General features: G+C 39.8%; 1 protein-coding gene across 3 annotated transcripts in view; it reads right to left on the reverse strand.

Annotated features, from left to right (window-relative positions):
* The window catches only part of HTR7 (5-hydroxytryptamine receptor 7), a 119,656-nt gene that overhangs the window by 47,054 nt on the left and 46,942 nt on the right, over positions 1 to 25,660 (reverse strand). The gene's annotated exons all lie outside the window — the stretch shown is intronic.

Here is a 25,660-nt window from a genome sequence, read left to right on the forward strand (position 1 = left end):
GAATGAAGCACGGTATGTCCCACATGGAAAGTGATTCATAAATGTGTGATAAATGATTAAATAAATAAACGTAGAGCAACCCAGAGAGTGCCAAGGAACAGTAAGAGGCACAACACCACAGGGCAGCAGAACAGACCCACACTCACACACACTCAGTCAAAGGTCAACCAACATTATCAGGAATGACAAAATCAAACTCTTCACATGTGTAAATCTGCTAAGAAGTAAAATCCAATGGGATTATGGGAAGTGATCTGTTTCTTTGTCCCAGGAAGAGACAGACATAACCTCTGGTCCCTGGAATGTTGTGGTACCACATGCTCTAGTTTCCTACACTTCCCAAGAGTTCCACTGGTTTGAAGAAAAAAACATACATAAAACTCCTGTGTAAGCAATAAATGTTTACATCTATGACAGATGTGGCTTGAAATTTAGCATTCTGAAACTTCTCATATTTTTCAAATTAGAAGATGTGGCTTGAAATTTAACATTCAGAAACTTCTCATTTTTTAGATTAGAAAATAATGTATGACTATAGCAAAATTTAAAATAATGCAAAATAGTATGAATTGAAAAGTGAAAGCCCTCTCCCTCATTTCTGCCCTAGATCCCTGACACTGCTCTTAGAAGTAATCATTGTTAAGTGTATTCATCCAGAAATTCTCTATGCATGTTGTATTTATATATGTTGATATGTAATCTCTTCCTTAAAATGAGATCATATTCTGCATATTCTACAACTTGCTTTTTTCTCTTCACAGTACGTATTGGGCATCTCCCTATCAGTATATATAAATATGTCTCATCCATTTTAAAGCTGAATTATAAAGACAAGGAATTTAAGCCAAACCCCTAACAAATGAGCAAGAACTTTTTGAAGTTTTACTTTTAAATAACTCTTTCAAAGAAAAAAAAGTATTTCAGATATTCTCCTCTGGAAACAGTTAGAAAAGTAACTTCATATTCCACATGATATCCAGAAGACATCAAAAGGGTAATACATGGTCAACACAATGCTATTATTTATCTTCTAACTGAAGATAAGAACTTATTTTTTTTAAATCCTTTTCCTAGAAAATACTGTCTGCTATTCTACCGGGAAAAAAAAAAAAATCTGATTTCAAATGTCCTTATTTCAAACATTTTATCTTGTTACATAATAAAGCTTCTTTGTTTATTTATCTTAGGCAGAGAACCAGAACTAAAATCCCTCTCCCATCAACTTAAAGAAATATTGATGCTTCAGATTTCTGCATCGAAATCTAGATTTAGCTGGAAGAAGCCCTCTAGCCACTGTTCTTTGCCCATTACAATTTAGTTAATGGCATAACCCCACCTGTGGCCGCCGTAAGCACAGGCAGTCAAACCACAATCGGTACCTCACTCAAGACTTTCTGCAAGCCTCCAGCCCTTCTTCCTTGCTTTGGTCACTTTTTCCTTTGGCTGCTGACCTTGACTCTCTCACTTCTCTGCCTGGGTTGGATCAGGCTGGACTCCAAGACCAAGCGTTGACCTCTGGCTCTGCTGGTTCCCACCTTTAGAGGCCTGTCATCAACGGGACATCACAAATATGGGTAAGGAAGCTCCACTCCTGGATACCATCCTAGCAGGGTCCATGGCACCTCCAATTCCACAGTCATGAGTGAGAGACTGCACTCAATGCCCCAGACTCCTCAGGATACCACATTGGCTGCTCTGCTTCTCAGAGAGGACACTGAGCAGCTTCCAGAGGCAGCAAAGTTCAGAAATGTGAGCTCAGAAGTCTTTATCTTGAGCAAGCCATTAGACCCTTCTAAGGTTTAATTCTCACTTGTAACATAGGGTTACAAACAGTAATTATGTAGTAAGATTATAATAAGGTTAAGTAAAGTAAAATAATCCATATTATATGTCCAATACAATGCATGAAACACAGTATGCCCCAATACATTTAAATGGGGATGATGATGATGATGATGATGATGATGATGATGATGATGATGATGGCGGCAGCAATGATGAAACTAAATCTCTTCAAAACATCTTTGGGATTCCTGACTTCCTCAAGCAATCAACCCCATAGAATCATGCACCATCACCTTTCCTATACTTTAATGAATGAGGTCACCTAGATCCTTCCAGAGGAAAGGCATTCTGAAGACAAAAAACTATGACTGTACTCTTAAACAGTGAAATAGACTCAGCAAGGCTCCTCCAAAATAAGGTAAACATTGACCCATGGAGAGGCTTCTGAGGCTTCCTAAGTGTTCACTGACATGTACAATTTTCTCTGGGGCCTTTTTTTTCTTTTCCATAAATCTGCCTCTTTTCTGAGGTGATTTTTGTTTGCTTGCTTCCTGCTCATACTGTTGATTCCATCTTTTATATATTTAAAACAGTGAACATGGGTGTTTTATGTTTGGTATTTGATAATTCTAACCTGTCAAGTCTGCAGATCCAGTTGTGCTGTGTGTAGTTTTAGTGGTAGTGCCTTGTTTCCTGATACATTCTATAATGTGGTAGTTATGAGCTCCTGCTTACTGGGACTGGAACTGTGGGAATTCTCTAAGGCCTATTCTCTAAGGATCTGTTTCTCCAATGACCATCTGCATCCATTTCTGTCAGACCAGCAGTGCCGTCAATCCAGGACCCCTTTAAATTAAATTCCAGTTAAAAGTGTTTTTATTTCTCTGTTTTTTCTGAACCTCAGGAGTAGCAGGAAGTCAGCCGCAAGCCCATGAGTGCCTGGTATGATTACAGATTCTCAAGAAAGACTTCCCACTACCCAGTGTGCAGGTTGAAAAGGCAAATTTCCCTGGCAAATTTTCCTCCCCTGGGTCGTGTTTTTAAAAGTCCTAGATTTGGTGGCAGCTTCAGTCTCACTCCCCACTTTGTAAAAGCCCTGTGTTTATTTCCTGCCTCTAGAATGCAGCCTTTATATTCAAGGTTCTAGGTCGCCAGTAATCAGCAGCTATCACCAATGGAAGCTAACAGCTTCTACACTGGTTTACTTCTTGGGTTCCTTGCTTTCTCTCCATTTCAGATTTCTCTAAGAATTCCTCTTATTTTCTTGCCAGCTCAGCCGTGCAATCAAAATGGTACATATTCCTTAAATTTCATCCAGGTTTTTTTAGTGTTTTGCATTTTAGTGATAGGCATTATAGAATATTTAATCCATCCATAATCCTACTAGAAATAACCTAGATTTTAATTTCCTATTAAAATTTTACTCAGTATTTTCTATATCCTGTTACTTGAATGGTTTATATTTGCCTCTCCTTGTCACCTGCTTCAATTATTGTGCTGTTCCTGCTATACTTTGGAGCCGCTGCTAATGCACAATTCACCTCTGCCTGGGTCTTCTTGTCTCATGCTCCACTCACAGTGGAGCGACAGCTCTTCACCATTAATTTTTCCAACTAGGTCGGTCCACAGGGGAAAGGTTACTGCATAATTATTACTTTTATTCTTTAACTTTAAGCAAAATTTCTAGAACATTTAGTTCTTGACAGCTACAATACAATTATACAAAGAAAGATGGGGATTAATTACATTCTTGCTAAAACAAGTCATATTAAATAGATGATGTGAAATAGAACATTTTATACATTATCTGTCATAAAATACACCACACACAAAACTCTAATCATGATGCCAGCCAGCTGCCAGCAAGCTGAGGAGATTTAACCATTTATTCCTTAAAATCCTTCATTATTGTAAAATTAATTACAAAGGACTCTGAAAAGATCCATTAATAACCCCTCCTCTCATCAGGTGCTAATACCTGTGTTCTTTCTCTGAAGCTCAAGTATTGGGTTTCTGTGCCCATCCACTGAGCCTGGGTTTGAACCCTACTCTAATCCTTCCTAGATAAGTATCCCAGAGCAGGCCACTTCATCTCTTGGGCTATCTGGTCCTCATCAGCACAATGGAAACAACTCCTCCCTTATAGGACTATGTCAGAGTTTAAATATGAACACTTTAAAAACCCTTGGCACAATGCCTCAATAAATGGCAGCTATAAAAACAAATTCTACTACTATCTAGTTTTTTCAAAAACATTCGTCCAATATTATCATAAATGCAGTAGTATATATAATAAATAAACTATAACTGAGCCGATATCAGTATAACGTCAGGAAGCCAAGAGGTTTGCTTAAGGAATGGGGATTAATGTGTATTGACTTTACTACCTTCTTTCACTTTATCCTATGTGGAGCCAACACACTCTCTAAGACAGGCAATTGGGAGAAAGCCTAACGATTTTCACTTTGATCCAGAACAATGGGTAATAGCTGACCATAGGACTTGGCATCGTTAGTATTGGCACATACGGTTCTATATTACTTCCCAGTTTCTTAACACCTATTCATGTTGTCAACCACTCAAGAAAAGGCTCAAGCTCCTACCATTGCACAGCCTGCTCCTCTGCTGAGAACACCCCATAGACTTCCTCAGGCTAAGACTTACTCAATTTTTAGATATCAGCTAGGATGCCACATCCTCCAGAAAGACTCTCTGATCTCACTGAGCTCCCTGCTCTGAGATCTCAGGGAATCTCATCATCCACTACAGGGGGCTACAAGTGACCTGCTTATTTGTCTGGATCCCCAGTAATGTAAGATGCATTAGCACAAGAACCATGTTTTTCATTGTTCAGGTCAGCACTAAACCCAAACCCTGATATAATGGTGGATATGACATAAGCATTAAATAAATATTGGTTGAATGCATAAATGAATGAATGAAACATGAAGAAAACTGTAGCAAAAATTATACCTGTCCCATAAACATCAGAGGCAGTTAGAAACATCAAAAGTGTTCGATCACTCAGAAAGACCTAAATATCTAATTGACAGTCTAATCAAAGAAGTGGCAGAGACATGTATTTTGAACCCTGTTTTCTCAGTGAAAGCAAAGTAGAGTCTAGGGAATTTTCAAACTCTATATGTAAATACCTTTGATACCTTTGTAATGTCCCCTGTCTGTCTATCTGCCTCCTCACCTCCACTGCCCGTGCACATACACACTTCTCCATATAACACAAGACTCAGTACCTGGTGCACAGGCACTAAATACATATGAATAACTGAAGGCACCCCTGCATTCCCCCACCAATCTTAACACTGCCTGTGGCAACAGCCATTTCAGCCAAGAACCCATATTGAACATCCAGAACTCCAACCCTGATTTTGTGATACATTTTAAGTAACACTATGGTTCATTCTTATTCTTTACTTTCATCCTCAAAACTGTGTTGATTTTTTTCTCTCCAACAATTCTTACTGCTTCTCAGAACATACCATAACATCTGATGACAGGAATTGAGACAGGAATACAGCAATCCACAAAGTCTTGTGGCTTTGGTGCCACTTCTTGGGAGAGCTGGAAAGCAGCTATGGTACTTCCAGCTGAGCAACCAGATTTGGGAATGTATCTGCCCCTGGAGTGTGATTTCTTGCCTGTGTTCATGTGACCACTGGGTTGTGGACTTTCTGCAAGGGGCTTTCATACCACCTGGTTTCCATGTTAAATACTGCTCATTCCAAGCATTTCTGGGGATGGAACTTCCTCAGCACATTATGTTGGGTTTATCTCTGACCTGAGTCAACGTGTGTTTTCGTTAAAAACACATAATTTAGAAGAGCAGGCAGATTAAAACCTGATTGTTACTCAGCATTATAAAACCCACACATCCCAACAGAGAAGATAACTACAAGGGCCCTAATACTTTAAACGCCAAGTGGCCAAAGGCAGGCCTTGGCTAAAGATGGTTCATCCACTTCATCAGCAAGAAAATGCTGTGGTTCTCTCCTGCTGCTAAGTATCTGTTCATGTTTCTCTACGCAGACAACTGATTTTTTCTATTATTATTATTATTATTATTATTATTATATTTTAACGTATGTTTTGGGGAATTTGAGCTAATGAGGAAGCCAGATGTGGTGACTGAGTTAACACTTTCATATGTGTTTGTTCCTAATATCTAAGAACTAACATAGGAATAGGCCATGAAATATTTAAATAGATGGAAAAGTGATGAAACCAGGAAAGACTAAGAAACCCTGACAGAGTTTAACTTCTCTTATTCTTGGCTATTACCTGAATTTTTATTTTAAACTACAAAGCCTTGAAATTCATGAATAATACAGGAAATCTGAAAAATGCCACTTTTCTGGAATAAGCAGGACATTAAAATGCAAATTGCAGTTCTACACACAGCTGTACTCAACGTGACAAATTAACCTCTTCCTATTCCTTGTCTTGACATTTGCCTTCAAGATGTTTGTTGGATGCAGAGAAAAAGCATGAGGGCAAGAGGGAGAATCAGACAGGAGCAGTAGTGTCGCCTCCAGGAGACCAGTTCCCTGTAGGAGTCCCCAAGGCATGAAAGGTCTTCATGGAAGCCTTCCTCTCTGGCACGATACATGGGAAAAAATCATTGTCTGCGTTATTGCATTTTCTCAGGAAGACCTTCTTAGGAAAATGGTATAGTTTAATAATAAGATACCTCTAGAATGAGTAGGACAGAAATCTAAAAGAAAGTGAGTAAACTAGAAAGCTTCTGAGCTCCTGCTAGACCCATACTTCCACACGTCATTCACTCAGGTAGATTCACAAAGCCATCTTCTAACTGTGACTTATTCATTCAACACATTTACTCAAGAGGAGGGCCTACTATGTGCCAGACACACTGGGGATACATCAGTAAATAGTAAGACAGACCGGGCGTGGTGGCTCACGCCTGTAATCCAAGCACTTTGTAGGCCAAGGCGGGCAGATCACCTGAGGTTGGGAGTTCAAGACCAGCCTGACCAACATGATGAAACCCCGTCTTTTTATTTTTATTTTTTTAAAAAAAGACAAAGCTCACTACCTTCACTGAACTTACATGCTGGTAGCTGTGGGTGGGGATTTATGTCAGCTATGGTGCTAAGTGCTTTACATATTTAACTCATGTAATCTTCACACCAGCCATATGAGGGAGGTAATATTATCATTCACATTTTACAGATGAGCAATTGTAAATGAATGAGGAATTGTAAATGAAACGTAAATGCTAAAATTCACATTTTACAGGGAATTATAAATGAAATGTGAATGTTACAATTCATTTTACAGATGGCAAAGCTGAGGCACAAAGAATTTAAGTGATTTAGCTAGTAAATGAGCAAATGAACAAGCTGGGATGTGAAACCAGAGTCTCTGCCTCCACAATGGGCATGCTAAACCACTTTATTGGACTGCCTCTCTTTTATGGCCTCTTCCACTTGCTCCCTTGCTATTTCTATATAACAGTAAGAGTATATTCTCTCAAGCTCAGGGTCTGAGGCCTAGTTATCTATATAACCCACTACTCACAACCCCTGTAGGGCCTGGTTGGTAAGTGTTAAATAAATATTAAATAAATTATTTGACTTTGATGACTAAAATTACCCTTACCTTGAGCTGGAGCTGCAACAGCAAGTGTTAGCACCATCTAGTGGAGAGAGACCTGGCATGGAAGACTGCCACTGTGGAGTGGCTGACAGCCAGCAAGGGGTTATAGCAATTACATGGATAACTCAGGTAAAAATCTTCATGTAGGTGCTTGCCATCATTCTGCAGACCTCTGACAGCTGATCGAGCCCCTCAGATTTACCAAAAGCTAACCAACTAGGACATAAACAGTATTCCAAACCGAAAATAGATCCAGCTTTGTTATTTTTAAGGAATCAGCAAACATTTTAAACAGAGCTCTTCTGGAAAATCCATGATTATGGTCACAATACAATAGGGAAGATCTCAACTTCTACATATATACATCTACAAATAACTGCACTCAAATTGTTAAAGCAAATAAGAGCAATCATGCCGGGCGCGGTGGCTCAAGCCTGTAATCCCAGCACTTTGGGAGCCTGAGTCGGGTGGATCACAAGGTCGAGAGATCGAGACCATCCTGGTCAACATGGTGAAACCCCCGTCTCTACTAAAAACACTAAAAATTAGCTGGGCATGGTGGCACGTGCCTGTAATCCCAGCTACTCAGGAGGCTGAGGCAGGAGAATTGCCTGAACCCAGGAGGCAGAGGTTGCGGTGAGCAGAGATCGTGCCATTGCACTCCAGCCTGGGTAACAAGAGTGAAACTCCATCTCAAAAAAAAAAAAAGAGCAATCACTCAGAGACCAAGACTTAGAATGGATCCAGATATAAAGCTTGAAAGAAAATGGTTATTCCTAATTCCTATAGCTACTAGAACTCAACTCTCTTTGCACATTCTTTTATGAATAATGTTAGCTATGAATTTTGAATAAATATTAGCTAATTGTGAACCCAATATATCAGTATGACATAAAATTAAACAATGGCTCTATCTACACTATGTTTACAGTAAAACAACATAAACATTGTGAATGTACTTCTTTTTCTTAAGACCTCTTAGAAAAACAAGAAAAATAAAGGAATATTTTATTTCAGTTAGTCATTTTTGGTTACTTTTCCCCTTTGACATAAAGCAAAGAAAAACAGAAGAGAGGAGGTTGATGAATAAAATTCAGGGATACAGTGTAACAGGCCAAAGTGCAGAAGTCAGAAAATGTCTGCACTTCTAGTCCCCACTTCATAACCTAGCAAACTCCTATTCATCCCTTAAGAACTGGCTCAAGTGTCACCTCCACTGTAAGGTCCTTCCTATCTTCTGTGCCCCAACCCAGCTACTTACTCCCATGATTGAGATCCCTTAGTACTTGATCCATAACACTACTGTACAATATAATCTATTGTCACTGTGCACTGACTTATCCTTCTTCAACAGAGATGATGAGGACTTAAGTTTCTCAGCACATCTACTGGCTAAGTGACTACTAAAACCGGAAGTAAGTAATGATCCTTTGAAACAAATACCATTTCCTTCTTCCTTCTATGCTTTGCATTGTTATACAACAAAAAGCTTTTGAAAGTAGCATAAAGACCAAGCAATTCTCAAGGCCTTCTCTTTGACTCTTTGGTGATTTTTATTTTTTTTTCCTACATGGTCTTCAAAACTAGTCTTCCCAAGACACAAAATCAAGAATCATTGAAATGTAAAAAAGAAAATATAACCAAGGAGTCTGGTTTTAAATGTTATTTCTTCTCTTCTGCCCACAATAAAACCATGTCAGAAGGGATGTGCCCCACACACATCAGTGCATCTGCCTGAACTGAAAAGAATGTGGAAAGGCTCACTGGGAAAATCAAATGTTCTTTATAAATCCAAGTACCCAGACATGATCTGTTTCTTTAAATGCTGTTAGCAAATGTACTGCTGAAGGTTAACAATTAAGAATCATCATAGTTCTATGAAAATGATAAACAAAACAGAAAGATCAGCCTTTCATGATTGCATAAAATCAGCCACAATCAAACAACAACAAAGAAATCACTAGGGAAAGCGCTACACTTGGTGAATGCATTATGATGGTATACTGTCTGTGGTAGCTAAACATTTGGATCTGGGGCGGTCAAAGAGCCAGAGTTCAAATTCATGTTCTACAGTGGACAAGCCGGATGACCTTGAACACATTATGCAATCTCTTTATGCCTGTTTTCTTACCTGTAAAATGGAAACAATAATAGTACCACCTTGGGTTTGTTGTGAGCACTTAGCAGAACGCCTGGCATGCAAAAAGCATTCCATAGAGATCAACATTTATTACTGTTTCTCTTTTCTGATTTATTTATTCATTTCAGTATTTCAAGAAAATATATATTTAGTGCACATACTAGACACTGTACTAGAAATTTTCATATACATCATCGCAGTTCACATTTAGAAAAATGAAAGGGTTAGATGCGATGTACCTTCCTAGTGCTAACATCCTTTTATCCCAGTCATGTGGAATGAAAATGTGTTTCCAGGATTCAGCAAATATTTGATTCAAGTTTCACTGTTAAACATATTAATCATTTTTAAAACTGTAACAAAAAGCGTCACCCACACTTGTGTTCTTTATCAAATTTTAATGCAAGGGAGACCCCAAATGACTTAATTTGCCCTGCCTGGTTAACTTTGCTTTTTTCTGGAGCCCTCAAAATATCATTTTGCGGTGGATATATTTGAACACCTTAAAATTGTGACACCAATTAAGAAGACTGCAGGTCTTTTTCAGTTTTGTTTTAATTCAGACCTGCATATGTCTATTCACATAAAATCATACAAGCAAGTACGATCCTATGACATTTGTGTGTTCCACTCAATTAAGTGACAGGATACATTCATATGGTATTTTCTGCCAAATGGTGACAAATTAAACTGACTGAAGAATCCATTAACAGACTCTTTAAACTGAACATTTAACAATTAATAACTGCATGCACTTGTTACTTGCTGTGATTTTAATTTGAAACAAGGATTTCCTACCCTTTTGAGCTACTGTTTCAGATCAATTGAAGAAGCTATTAAAAAATACTGTTTCACTTACACTGAAGAGCAAGCTATTACAAAAATACTGCCATTTGTAACTACTTATCTGTGCAAATCTAGATTTTCTTGATGTCATCCAGAGAGAGAGAGAGAGAGAGAGAGAGAGAGAGAGAGAGAGAAAGGGAGATCAAGGGAGAGGAAAAGACAGCAAAAGTAAGAGAGAGAGAAAATTATACTGGATGCTTAAACTGACAGTGGCTACAACTGTCTTCCATGAACAACAATTTCATTGGAAGTTTGTTAAATCAGCCTCATTCCTCTTTTGAATGACGGTAAGAATCAAATCTCACAAATTTGAACTAATAAATTCATACTAATCAAATACTCCCCTTCATGTCTTCCATATATTTTTATCAATCCTACATATATGTTTCATTTTTAAAAGGGGCAGCATTCAGAAAACTTGGTACCAAGCCCTCCTTTATTGTGAGAAATTACCACGGACCAGTAACTGCTATAGTTTCTAGATGGGACACAAACATGAAAAAATTATCAAGTACCCGTTCACAAGAAGGTTTACATCTAGTGAAGACAGATATATGTATATTTAGAATAAGACAAATGTGGAAAGTGCCATCAAAGTGTATGTGTGGATGTATACATACATAATGTATATTATACACAATACCTAAAGCAGTGAGGGGGAATTAGATTGGGGGTGAGGAATTTCAACGGGAAAGTCAAAGAAAGGTTATATAGATAACCTAGTATTGAAGTTGCATATTGAACACTGAACAGAATTCAACAAGAGGATTAAGTGTAAAATACCACATAAAGAGGTAGGAGATTGAAAATGTTCAAGAAAGATGAGTGGCCCAGGTATATGTAAACATTTTAGCTTATTTGCATTGAAGGTGGAAGAGGAGCGGATAGTACAACAATGGCAAGGCCAGCCTAAATTAAAATGTCATAGCCCCCAAAATTGTACTTAGAATAAACACATATACTTTGTATTTATCTTATTCATCCTATGTCGAATGAGCCCAGAGAGAAGAATTTTTAAAGTTAATTGTGTTTATGATACCTCTAAGTGTTTTATTTCACTTGGGTATGATTATAATTTCTAGTAAGTTGAAGCTCAATAATTCTTTCATTTCATCATCTTTCTTAACAATTTCTCACAAATGTGAGAATTATTCCATTATTTGACTGGAGTTTTGCCTCCTCAAGTATGAAATATCTGGGCACAGCTGTTTCTCATAGTTTTTTGGGATTTATCTAGGAAACCTCCAAATTTGTTTTCAGTATACTACAAAAAGACATCAGGAAATTAAAGAGCAGTAAAAAGAGAAGAAAATCTTGTAGCTCAAACTCTTTATTTTCAGAAGTATTTACCATCCAGAAAGATCAGGTGACTGTTGCAAGGATTAAATAAAACAGAGCATGAAGCCACTTCCTTAAGAACATGAATAATTTTAAAAAGTGGTCACACAAGTTCATCACACAATCTCTCAATGACAGAAACATAATCATAATTCCATGAATGAAATTTTCAAATTTCTTTCCTTCTAATCCAACTTTACCCAGGTGTAAGGCAAAATAGTGGGAGTTAAAAATAAAATAACAAGTTTCTAGTTATAAAGGCTTCAGCATCTAATTGGGCAAATAAAGAATAAAGCCTATCAATAGGGCTCCTTTTGGTTGGTTTGTGGGTTTTCGTTGATTTGTTGGCTTTTTTCTTTTTTTTCTTTTTTCTTTTGGTTTGGTTTGGTTTTGGTTTTTTTGGCTGCAGCTATAGCAGAGGGTATTAATCATAATTATTAATTTATAACACATTATCAACAAACCATTTTCATAGGATTTTTCAATGGTTACATTTTTAAATGTACATTTAAAATGTACATTATATATAAATACACAAGAGAGCTTTTTTTTTTTTTTTTTTTTGAGACGGAGTTTCGCTGTTGTTACCCAGGCTGGAGTGCAATGGCACGACCTCGGCTCACCGCAACCTCCGCCCCTTGGGTTCAAGCAATTCTCCTGCCTCAGCCTCCCGAGTAGCTGGGACTACAGGCGTGCACCACCATGCCCGGCTAATTTTTGTATTTTTAGTAGAGACGGGGTTTCACCTTGCTGACCAAGATGGTCTGGATCTCTTGACCTCGTGATCCACCCGCCTTGGCCTCCCAAAGTGCTGGGATTATAGGCATGAGCCACCGCGCCCGGCCCAGAGAGCTTTTTTACAAGTTGTAAAGAGATTATGGATGGTCCCTAACTATGGCTTGACTTACCATTTTTCAACTTTACCATTTGGTATGCTGCTCAACTTACAATGGGATTACATGTGGATAAAACTATAATAAGGTGAAAATATCATTACACTGAAAATGTACCTTCAACTTTCCATTTTGACATGTAAAATGAAAGGTTTACCTAAGGGTTTATCAGAATGAAATGGAGAAAGAACAGCGTTTCAACAAGTCGTGCTGAGAAAACCGTATATCCACATGCGAAAGAATACAGTTGGATCCTTACCTTACACCACATGTGAAAATTAACAAAAAAATGAATTGAAGACCTAAATATAAGACCTAAAACTATAAAGTTCCTAAAAGAAAACATGAAGAAAAGCTTCATAACATTGGATTTGACAATTACATCTTGGATATGACACCAAAGCACAGCCACAAAAGCAGAAAATTAACAAATGTGAAGAAATAGAACTTTAAAACATCTGTGAATCAAAGAAAACAACCAAGAGGGTGCAAAGACAACCCATGAAATGAGAGAAAATATGTTCAAGTCATTTATTCAATAAAGAGTTAATATCCAGAATATCTTCTGGATAAGAACTTCTAGAACTCAACAAGAAAAAAGCAAATAACCCAATTTTAAAATGAGCCAAGGACCTACATAGACATTTCTGGAAAGAAAATATACAAATGCCCAATAACCATAATTACAATGGGGTAGACGTGAAAATCACAATGGCATACCGACAGAACTTGAAAATAAACTAAAAGAGACCGGGCACAGTGGCTCATGCCTGTTATCCCAGCACTTCAGGAGGCACCAAGGTGGGCGGATCACAAGGTCAGAAGATCAAGACCATCCTGGCTAACACAGCGAAACCCCGTCTCTACTAAAAATACAAAAAAAAAATTAGCCAGGCATGGTGGCACACACCTGTAATCCCAGCTACTCAGGAGGCTGAGGCAAGAGAATCACTTGAACCTGGGAAGCAGAGGTTGAGATCGCAACACTGCACTCCAGCCTGGGTGACAGAAAGAGACTTCATCTCAAAAAAAAAGAAAGACTTTGAAAATAAACTAAAAGAATCATCAATAACCATAGAAGAGGAAAATTCCAAGAATGTAAAAAGAGTTTAATATTCAGAAATTACTTATAGTAGTGCACTAATATTTCTAACTTTATATATATATGTATGTATTTTCACTGTAGATAGTGAAAAGAAATTTAATAATATTTTGAAAAACAATTTTTAAGAAAGCTGAAAACAAAAAATAAAAACAAAGATCAGCTAGGAATTATAGACAAGTATACATGTACTTCAGCTAAGACACTGTATCAGGGTTCTCTAGAGGGACAGAACTAATAGAATAGATGTATATATAAAGAGGAGTTTATTAAGGAATATCAACACACACGATCACAAGGTGAAGTCCCACAATAGACCATCTGCAAGGTGAGGAGCAAGGAAGACAGTCCGAGTTCCAAAACCTCAAAAGTAGGGAAGCTGACAGTGCAGCCTTCAGTCTGTGGCTGAAGGCCCAAGAGGCCCTGAGAAATTACTGGTGTCCAAAAGCTGAAGAATTTGGAGTCTGATGTTCGAGGGCAAGAAGCATCCAGCATGGAAGAAAGAGGAAGGCCAGAAGACTTAGCAAATCTAGTCTTTCCAACTTCTTCTGCTTGCTTTATTCTAGCCATACTGGCAGCTGATTAGATGGTACCCAGACAGATCGAGGGTGGATCTGCCTCTCCCAGTCCACTGACTCAAATGTTACTCTCCTTTGGCAACACCTTCACAGATATACTCAGGAAAAATACTTTGTATCTGTTAATCCAATCAAGTTGACACTCAATATTAACCATATTTAAACCACATAACCAATATATTATTTTTTCTTTTTGAAACCGAGTCTCATTCTGTCACCCAGGCTGGAGTGCAGTGGCATGATCTCAGCTCACTGCAACCTCTGCCTCCCAGGTTCAAGCAATTCTCTGCCTCAGCCTCCTGAGTAGCTGGGATTACAGGTGCCCACCATCACGCCTGGCTAATTTTTGTATTTTTAGTAGAGACAGGGTTTCACCATCTTGGCCAGGCTGGTCTTGAACTCCTGACCTCATGATCTACCTGCCTCAGCCTCCCAAAGTGCTGGAATTACAGGAGTGAGCCACTGTGCCTGGCACAATAACCAATATTAACAGACACAAACACACATACTAGCCTCGGCCTGCACAGGGTCAGGATCATCAATATTACTGTCTTCTACTTCCATATGTTGTCCCACTGGAAGGTAGGTCTTCAGGGACACCAACATATAAGGAGCTGTTATCTCCTATGATAAAAATAACTCCTCTGGAATATACCTTTTGAAGGACTTGCCTGAGATTATTTTACAGTTAACTTTTCTTCTATAAGTATAAGGAGTACACTCTAAAATAATAATTAAAAGTATAGTACAGTAAATATACAAACCAGGAACATATTTGTTTATTATCATTATCAAGTACTATGTACTGTACATTATTTTTATTTTTTGCTTTTCTTTAATTTTTTTTTGAGACAGTGTCTCACTCTATCACCCAGGCTGGAGTCGGTGGTGCAGTCATGACTGACTGCAGCCTCAACCCTCCTGGCTCAAGCATCAAGCAATTCTCTCACCTCAGCCTTCTAAGTAACTGGGACTAAAGCTGCACTCCACCACACCTGGCTATTTTTTATTATTATTTGTAGGGATAGGGTCTCTCTGTGTTGTGTAGGCTGATCTCAAACTCCTGGGCTCAAGTAATACTCCCACCTCAGCCTCCCAAAGTGCTGGGAGCAGGCATAAACCACTGAACCCAGACTATACATAATCATATATGTTATACCTTTACATGATTGGTAGTGAAATAGGTTTATTTACACCAGCATCACCACAAATACGTGAGTAATGCATTGAGCTATGATGTTAAGATGGCTACAATGTCAGAAAGCAATAGGAAAATTTCAGCTCCATCAAAATCTTATGGAACCACTGTTACATATTCGGTCTGTCATTGACCAAAACAGAGCAGCGCGTGAAAATACATACATTTTGTTTAACCATTCATCTGTTGTGGGGTACTTAGGTTGTTTCTATGTCTTGACTATTGTGAATGATGCTGCAATGAGCATAAGCATGCAGATATCTCATCAGCATACTGATTTACTTTCCTTTGGGTATATACCCAGTAGTAGGATTCCTGGATCATATGGTAGTTCTACTTTTAATTTTTTGAGAAACCTCCATACTTTTTCCCATAATAAACATACCAATTTACAAACCAATAACAATACACAAGGATTCTCTTTTTTCCTAAATAAAAAAAAGACATGAAACTATAACTACAGCATAAACTCACTTTTCATAAACATTTATATGTAAGAAAAAAAAAATAGCACCACCTTCCGCCATGTCCACCACTATTTCTAAGGAGAATAATTGCAGAAGTACAAACATTTAGAAGCTCTCTGAATGCTAACAATGAAACAAATGATAAAGGCAGAAAATATTAAAGTTTTGGTGTGAAACTAGAAGTAAGAAGACAGGAGCTGGCAAGATAGGAGTCTACAAAAGCAAGAGGAAGATTTAAAGAAAAATGCTCTGAATTGGTATAAAGCTGTGAATCTGAAAGTATCTGAGACAGGTGTCAATCAACTTAGAAGTTTTACTTTGCCAAGGTTAAAGATGCACCCGTGACACAGCCTTAGGAGGTCCTAATGACATGTGCCCAGGGTGTTCAGGGTACAGCTTGCTTTTATACATTTAGGAAAACATAACACATCAATCAATTCCTGTAAGATTTATATTGGTATATTGGAAGGGGGAGACAATTCAAAGCTTACAGGGGTTAGGGGCGGTGGTGGGGGGGGTGTGCTTCTAGGTCATAGATAGATTTTAACATGTTCTGATTGGCAATTGGTTGAAAGGATTATTATCAATAGAAAGGACTGTCTTGGGTTATGACAGGAGTTATAGAGAGCAAGGTTTTATCATGCAGGTGAAGCCTCCAGGTAGCAGGCTTCAGAGAAAATTGTATAAATGTTTCTTATCAGCCTTAAGATCTATGTTGATGTTAATGCTGGTCAGCTTTTTCTGAATTTCAAAAGGCATGTCCAACCTCCTCCTTGCCCTCATGGCCTGAACTGGTTTTTCAGGTTAACTTTGGATGCCCTTGGCCAAGGAGAGGGCAGAGGTTTCCATTCAGATGGCTGGGAGAATCTCAGGATTTTGTTTTTGGTTTACAAGCAATAAACAGATGCAAGATACTGTCACAACTATCTGAATTATTCTATTAGGGAACAAAAGTCCCATAAAACAATGAGAAATATATCAGGGAAGTTGTCCCACAACATAAATGTTCCAACCCGTGGATGTTTAAATAACAAAATTTTGAAAAGAGTGTAATATTTCAAAAGTAATTTGTGTGCTTTCTTGCATTCTGAAACAGCACTCACAAAACAAATTTTAGACCAGGTATGGTGGCTCAAACCTGTAATCTCAGCACTTTGAGGTCAGGAGTTCCAGAACAGCCTGAGCAACATAGTCCGACACTGTCTCTAAACAAGCAGGATGTGGTGGCAAGTGCCTGTAAGTCCCAGCTACTCGGAAGGCTGATGTGGAAGGATTCTTGAGCCCAGGGCTTTGAGGTTACAGTGAGCTATGATTGTGCTACTATAGTCCAGCATGTGTGACAGAACAAGACTGTGTCTCTAAAATGATTAAAAAACAAATTTTAATCTTCTCTTGATGATTCAGTGCCATAATCACAAACATCAAGCACTGCACTGTCTATGAAACAGGTATGTCCTCAAAAGCAGCCAAATTTTCTAGGATTATTACTCTAACACTGGGTCCAAATTTCCAGGTTTTTTTCATTCTTATATGTTTTTCTGAAGCCTTTTATAGCATTTATCTTAAACACATTGAGTTTTAGAGCTGTAAGGGGCCTCAGAGATTAACCAGTTCAACCCACACATTTTACAGAGAAGGAAACTATTTTCTTGCTCCACATGAAGATCTGGCTCTATGTATTGCTGTTTTAATGTGTCTATTGTGAGCAACTCATCTCCCTTTTCTAATTTTCTGCTTCTAATCTGACAACTGGGAAACCAGATAAGCAAACTTGTTAAATTGTACCAAAATTAGCCATAATCTAAATGAAAACCTATTCTAAGAACACAAAATAAGAGTTTTAATGTTATTCTGCAGGGTCATACATTGTAGTAACTCGGAGGCCTCTTTTCCATTCTTTGCATTTTGGGAAGGCTTTTACAAGACAATAAAGGTTTCCAGGACTTTTGCATAAAGAATGCTAATTCTCTGAGAATGAGAAACTCTTCCCCTTATGGACTATGTGATCTTGAGGAAACTGTTTAATGGTTCTGAGTCTCTGTCTCCTCACATGTAAAAAAGGAATGAACTATGAGGGAGGATAACTGGTTAATTCAATGAGGTCACGTGCTGTCTTTGTTCATTTTGTGTTGCTATAACAGAATATCACCGACTGGATTATTCATAAATTTATTTCTTAAAAGTTCTGGAGGCTGGGGATTCCAAGGCTGAGAGACTCACCTCTGGCAAGAGCCTTCTTGCTGCACCATTTCATGGCAGTAGACAAAAGGGCAAGAGAGCATGAGAGGGTTTAGAGGGCACAAGGGGATGGAACTCACTTTCATCAGGAAGCCATTCTTACTATAATGGTATTAATTCGCTCAGGAGGGTAGAGCCCTCATGGCCTAATCACCTCTTAATGGTCCCACCTCCTAATACCATCAACATGGCAAATAAATTTCAACAGAGTTTTGGAGAGAACATTCAAACTACAGCACATGCTTTAAAGAAGCCTAAAAAAATGGGAGTTGTTATTTTCTCTCCACTTTTTCTCAAGCAGCAGAAGAAGCCATGTTTGCAAAAGCTAACAGTATCTTCATTTAATGTAACTCATTCAGGAGTGGGTACAATCCTGCTCAAAGCAACATTGGGTTTCCCACAGAAATTCTCAAATGTAGATATCATTAGAATCACCTGGGAGCTTTAAAAACTCCTATAGCCTAAGCCCCACTTGCAGATAGTCTGGTTAAATTGGATTGGGTTGGGGCCCAGGTATTTTTAAAGATATTCCCAGGCTGGATACAGTGGCTCATGCTTATAATCCCAGCATTCTGGGAGGCAAAGGAGGGAGAATCACTTGAGCCCAAGAGTTCCAGACCAACCTCAGCAACATAGTGAAACTCCCATCTCAACAAAACTAAAAAAATTAGCCAAGTGTGGTGGCACATGCCTGAGTCCCAACAACTCAGGGACTGAGGAGGAAGGATCTCTTTAGCCCAGGAGGTCGAGGCTGCAGTGAGCCGTGATCGTACCCCTGAACTCCTGCCTGGGTGACAGAGTAAGACTGAAACTACCACTTCAAAATAATAAATGAGATAGTGACAGAGATCTGACCTAACCAACTCCATCTTGCTTCTAACCTCCAAGCTGTCCTTGAACTTACTTTGGGAGGAACATAGTTATAGTTTATACTTTGAAACAAAGATAGTAACAGCCCTTTCACTAAACAAACCACCTTCTTGCCTAAGAATCAGACTGCCTTTGTAGATCTAACAAATTAGTCAAAAGATTAGAAATTGTGGTTTAGGAGTCACGTAGCTGGAGGCTACAAGATTCGTACCCTCCCCAAATTGCTCCTGGGGATAATATCACTACTGTAAACCTAAAATCAGTGCTTGGGATATTTGCAAACCCTGCACTTAATGGATCAGCTGGCACCACACAGACTGATAAACTGGCTCATCTGATCTTGTGGCCTCTACCCAGGAACTAACAGTGCAAGAAGACAGCTGCAACTCCCTATCATTTCATCTCTGACTCAACTAATCAGACCTCCTCTGACTCACTGCTCCCCACCCTGACACCCACCAAATTTTCCTTAAAAATTCTGATCCCTGAATGCTCCAAGAGACTGACTTAAGTACTAAAACTCATGTCTCTTGCAAAGCTGGCTCTGTGTTAATTACTCTTTTTCTATTGCAGTTCTTGTCTTGATAATCGGCTCTGCCTAGGCAGTGGGCAAGGTGAACTCATTGGACAGTTACAAGACCCTGTCTGGAAAAATAAATAAACAAATAAAATAAAGAGAACCCCAGGTGATTTTTATAAGAGACTGGGTTGAGAGCCAATGCTCCTGAGAAATACTTTGAGCCTTGCTGAGTGTGGGTACCCGTTTGCATCAGATCAAAAACCCTAACAGCGCCAGCTGTCCACTGGTGAGATTCTGTGGTGGTTTCTTCTTTGTTCTTCCACACTGATACTGTGGGACCCTGTTAAGGAACAAAACACTTCTCTTCCGGAGTCCACGAGGGGCATCATTTCAAAGGCAGGAATTTTCCAGCACCACACCTCCATCCACGCCCTGATCCTGGAACCTATAGTTCTTCAGTTCTTCATCTAACTTTCCCACATGCACGCGGGGTGGAAAATCCAGGTGTGCTGCTTTGTTCAAAAAGCCGGAGAAAAGCTCTGGGAAAAGGGGGCTCTGATGTGGGCCAAGTAGCCAATCCGGTATCAGAGTCAAAGATCAATCACTCCAGAGGAAGTCTGAAAGAACTCCCCTCAGTGGAGGAGAAGGGGCGGGAATAATTTCAGGGTTGAAAACCCCTAGCCGGGTGCGGTGGCTCAAGCCTGTAATCCCAGCACTTTGGGAGGCCGAGGCGGGTGGATCATGAGGTCGAGAGATCGAGACCATCCTGGTCAACATGGTGAAACCCCGTCTCTACTAAAAATACAAAACATTAGCTGGGCATGGTGGCACGTGCCTGTAATCCCAGCTACTCAGGAGGCTGAGGCAGGAGAATTGCCTGAACCCAGGAGGCGGAGGTTGCGGTAAGCCGAGATCGCGCCATTGCACTCCAGCCTGAGTAACAAGAGCAAAACTCCGTCTCAAAAAAAAAAAAAAAAAAAAAAAAAAAACCACTCCTCCTTACCTATATGGATATCCTTTCCAGACTCCCCTCCCACAGCAGCCTGGGTTCTTTCTCTTTCTCTTTCTTTCTCTCTCTCTCTCTCTCTCTGCCTAATAAATCGCTCTCTGCTAAACTCTTTCACTCCGCATATTTATTCGAACGGTAAGCTCACCGCGCCTCCGTGGGCCCCTTCCCCAATCCTTGGGGCAAGAGAGGCCAAGGACCTGGGCACATCAGGGAAAACAATGTCCTAAGAAATAAAGATAAAATTCTAAGCCCCCAACTGACTGAACAGAACTCCTGTAGACCAAAGGAACCCTAGAGAAACCTTGGAAACAGTCACAGCCATAGGAATAGGGGATCATCCACGCCTTGTTATACTCCCACCCTCTCACCCTCACTAACAGCCATCAGGCTTTCTTTACTAAGGGCTAAATAGAAACTAGTCCTTTCAAAAGATTACTAGCTTATCTTCACAGGTACAGAACAAATACAACATGAGATTAATCATTCCTTCACCCCTCCCTGAGATAAGATGACTTTAATCCTTATGTCACCCTTTCTTGAGACATCTGTTTTCTCTATTTCCTTTTTCTTCAAACGTTCACCTTATCTTATGTAAAATATAGATTTACTGGGTACTAACTAAACTCTCACAAGTGTGTAAACATTTGACTCACTGCTGTCCCACCCTCTCGCCTTTTTAAGGAAAATCTAGAAACACTAAATATCCTGAGAACCTCTTTGTAAAAAACAGCCATAGATACTTCTGTTTTTCCTGAGCATACCCTCAAGGTGGCTCAATAAAGCTCCATGATTTGAGACTTATGACTCAATCACTCATGTTAGTAGTCATTTTATTAACTGTGAAGGAATCTTGGAGAAGAAAGCAGCCCCTTTGACCCACAGCAGTTCTCCTATCAGTGCTGGCAAGAGATTCTCTCTGACAGATTGTGCCTATCACTAAGGCTCCAAAGCTGCTCTCTTCTCCTGAGGTTCCCTATCTCCTGAAATTTTTCATTTCAGATTCAAGGTTTATTTTGCCACAGAACTCCTCTAAAAGAAGGAGTTTGTGCTGGGCATGGTGGCTCACACCTGTAATCACAGCACTTTGGGAGGCCAACGCAGGCAGAACATGAGATGAGGAGTTCGAAACCAATCTGGCCAAGATAGTAAACCCCATATCTACTAAAAATACAAAAAAAAATTAGCCAGACATAGTGGCACGCACCTATAGTCTCAGCTATTTGAGAGGCTGAGGCAGAAGAATCGCTTGAACCTAAGAGGCGGAGGTTGCAGTGAGCCAAGACTGTGCCACTGCACTCCAGCCTGGGAGACAAAATGAAACTCCGTCTCAAAAAAAAGTTTGCTCACTTCCAATGGACAGCAGTCTTCAGCTTGGGCCCCAACTCCAGGTAAAGAGCTGGTCTGAGGTTTCATTTTGAGATCTGGTAGCTGAAGGTCAAGGTTTATTGTCAACTGTCTGTAATGTATCCTTATGCTCAGAGATCTCAACTATAGGTAAATTATGAAATCACTTTTTCTGTTTTTTTTTTTTTTATGTTTGTTTTGGTCTATCTTCCATTAGATTTGACCAACTCTTACTCCCACCAACAATGTTGACTAAAACTCCATAGCTACAGAAAGTCAAGCTCCAATCCCAGAAACACCAGCCATTTAAAAAAGAAATCAATATTTTACCCTCAAAATAAATTTATTTGACATATTTTAAAGTGGCCCAGCCAGACCTTCCCTAGTTTGGATCTAGGAAAGACTAGCTAAGAGTTTTCATGATTAAAAATAATTGTATACTACTTCTTCTATTAATCTGCCTTTTGTGAATTAATTTTCTTTACTTTTTTTCTTTTTTGAGACAGAGTTTTGCTCTTGTTGCCCAGGCTGGAGTGCAATGGCACAATCTCAGTTCACTGCAACCTCCACCTCCCAAGTTCAAATGATTCTTCTGCCTCAGCCTCCCGAGTAGCTGAGATTACAGGTGTTTGCCACCAAGCCCAGCTAATTTTTAGTAGAGTCACGGTTTCACCATGTTGGTCAGGCTGGTCTCGAACTCCTGACCTCAGAAACTCACAAGCCAGCAAACGGGCAAGAACTTCTTATTAGTGAGCCTTCTGGCCTCTCTGTGCAAACCAATCGAACAGATGGTTAAAAATCACTGGTCTCAAAGTTTTGATTATTGGGAAAAAGGAATTTGAATTAGTGTTGGGGTGTAGTAACTGGGGTACTTTTGGTACTTTATGGTGTGAATGTTCATATTGTTTGACCCCTTGCCTCTCAGAAATAACCTTTTTTGTTGCCATTTTCCTTTGTCTTTCTGTGTTGTTTTCTCACAAAGAGCAGTGCTATAGGGTAGAAAACATGGGCCTAGAACCCCTATAAGCCTGCTGTTCAAGCCAGCCCTGCAGACTAGTCCATTTTGTGGTTCTGACTAGATCGGTGTCTGTTAAGACAAACTTTGCTGCAGGCTCCTGAGAGGGAAACTGGATGAGTTTTCCCACTCATCTTGTTTTATGTCCTTGGGTTAATTTTCTAGTCTCTGCCATCCAGGGAGCATGATTGTTCAGGGCCCCGCAGCCAATCTGAAAAGTCTGGGAGTCCGAGACACATAATATTTTAAGTAGCACACTGTGCTGAATGTGTCAAGCTCTTGAGAGGAGTTTTGACTTAACAGGTCCCATCCCTACAGGGCTTTTGTAGTCTTTTGCTATCTTAAGTCTATTTCTGAGACAGAATTTTGGAGGATCATGGCGATTGCTTCCTCTATGCCCTCTCCAGGAATATATGGTAAAAACCTGGAAAATTCCCACTTGGACTTTAAATGAAGAGACTTTTGAACTGAGTCACTATTGGAACTAAGTACACTAATGGAAATAAAAAAATATTTTAGAGATCTCTTATTCTAAGCAATTGATGGAAATGTTAAATTTTTGAAAGAACACATAGTAGTGTAATTGCTAGACTTAAAAATTCTCTTTGAAGAGCAAAATCTGACCTGAAATAAAGTTAAAATCCCTTGTACACTCAAACTGCCTGCTTCTGATTCCATGTGGGAGTAACACTGGAAGCTGCTCCATTTTGTAGTCTGGCAGTTAAAATTCTTGATCATGGAATCAGTCCTTTTGGTTTGATATTTGTGTGACTTTTGCCACTTACTGATCCTTTTCCCTTCCACAGATATCTTTTGATTTCCTGTCTTCCATCTGTGGGGCATAGGGTGGTTTTTGGACCTTCGTGTGTAGATGGCCAGCTGAGAAGCTGAGACCCTGGAGAATATGGCTAAATATAAATGAGTTGTACCCCATTTGTTGCCACTTTTTTTTTTCAGCTGTCTTTGGGGTCATTCTGTTACTGGCAACACATCCGTATGGCCCTATAGCAACCTCAATTCTTGCCCCCTCAGAAGAAAGAATTCAACTGAGGCATATAAGGCAGAATGGGAGGCCAGGACAAGTTTTAGAGTAAGACTGAGAGTTTATTTAAAAGCTTTAAAGCAGGAATGAAAGGAAGTAAAGTGTACCTGGAAGAGGGCCAAGCAGGTGACTTGAGGGATCAGGTATGCGATTCGACCTTTGACTTGGGGTTTGAGGGTTGTTGGCATATGAGGGTCTTGTGTCCCTTCTCCCCTGATTCTCTCTTGGGGTTGGGGGTTCACATGCACAGTGGTCTGCCAGTGCCTGGGAGGGGAGTATGCACAGTATATTTAATGGAGCTGTATACATCTCACTTGAGGTGTTTTTCCCTATCAGCGACTGCCTTTTTCTGGCTCTGGCTGTGACCAGCTATTTTAGAGAGAGTGTTAACAACCGCTTGACCATCATTTGATGGTCACCTGACATTCCTGATGGGGTGCGGTGGGTGGAGAGAAGCCCCCTTCCTGCCCTGCTCATATCTGACTAGCTACCTACTATAATAATTCTGGATCTTATGAGGACTGCTTTGCACTGCTTTGGAGTTACTTGGTGTGTCCTTGGCTAAGTTATAATGATATGAACAGGAGGCAAGAAAATACTGGGTAGAAGAGGGTAGAGGAGTCCCTAGCAAGGGTTCCACCTGCAAGCCTGTGACTGTGGCCCTAAATGGAGTCCCTAGCAAGGGTTCCACTGCAAGCCTGTGACTTCAGCCCTAAATGAGAACTGCGCTTCCCTGTTTCCCCCACCAAGTGTTGTTTTTTCCAAAACCATCCAGACCTGCCATGCCCCCCATCCTGTACCCATAAAAACCCCAAGCTGAACAAAACGAGCCACCACCCCTCCCTACTCCTTTACGTTTAGTAAAGGAGTTCAAAGGCCAGAAATATCAGCTGTTTAGCCCAGGTAAAAAGAGATCTGACAGGATTTTTTTCTTTTAAAGAGTTCTATGGTTAGAAGTCAACTTCATTAAAAGCTTATATCTAAGCTATAATTACAATTTCTTTCTTTCTTTCCTTCTTTTTTTAAGAGCTTTATGCTGTTCCTCTTTTTGAATATTGTCTTGGGGTTTTTTTCGTTTGTTTGTTTGTTTTTTCTGAATTCTGTTTCTCCATTTGCTTCTGTCTGTTCCTCCTCCCTCTTGCAACCTTCAATGCTATAGAAGGGACCAAAAAGAAGAGGAGGAATTTCTCACAACCTAAGATCCTCTGGGGAAAACAGAAGAGGTGACAAAAGCCGGGCACGGTGGCTCAAGCCTGTAATCCCAGCACTTTGGGAGGCCGAGGCGGGTGGATCACGAGGTCAAGAGATCGAGACCATCCTGCTCAACATGGTGAAACCCCGTCTCTACTAAAAATACAAAAAATTAGCTGGGCATGGTGGCACATGCCTGTAATCCCAGCTACTCAGGAGGCTGAGGCAGGAGAATTGCCTGAACCCAGGAGGCGGAGGTTGCGGTGAGCCGAGATCGCGCCATTGCACTCCAGCCTGGGTAACAAGAGCGAAACTCCGTGTAAAAAAAAAAAAGAAGAGGTGACAAAGATTCCTCCGTTGGGGACAAATTTTGTTTTGTTTTTCCTTATGAAAATCCAAGAGTTGTAAGCAGACAGATGCCTCTCAGGTCTAAAGCTCTGCACTCTTTTA

The sequence above is a fragment of the Saimiri boliviensis genome, chromosome 12, assembly GCF_048565385.1.
Source record: "Saimiri boliviensis isolate mSaiBol1 chromosome 12, mSaiBol1.pri, whole genome shotgun sequence".
Lineage (NCBI taxonomy): Eukaryota > Metazoa > Chordata > Mammalia > Primates > Cebidae > Saimiri > Saimiri boliviensis.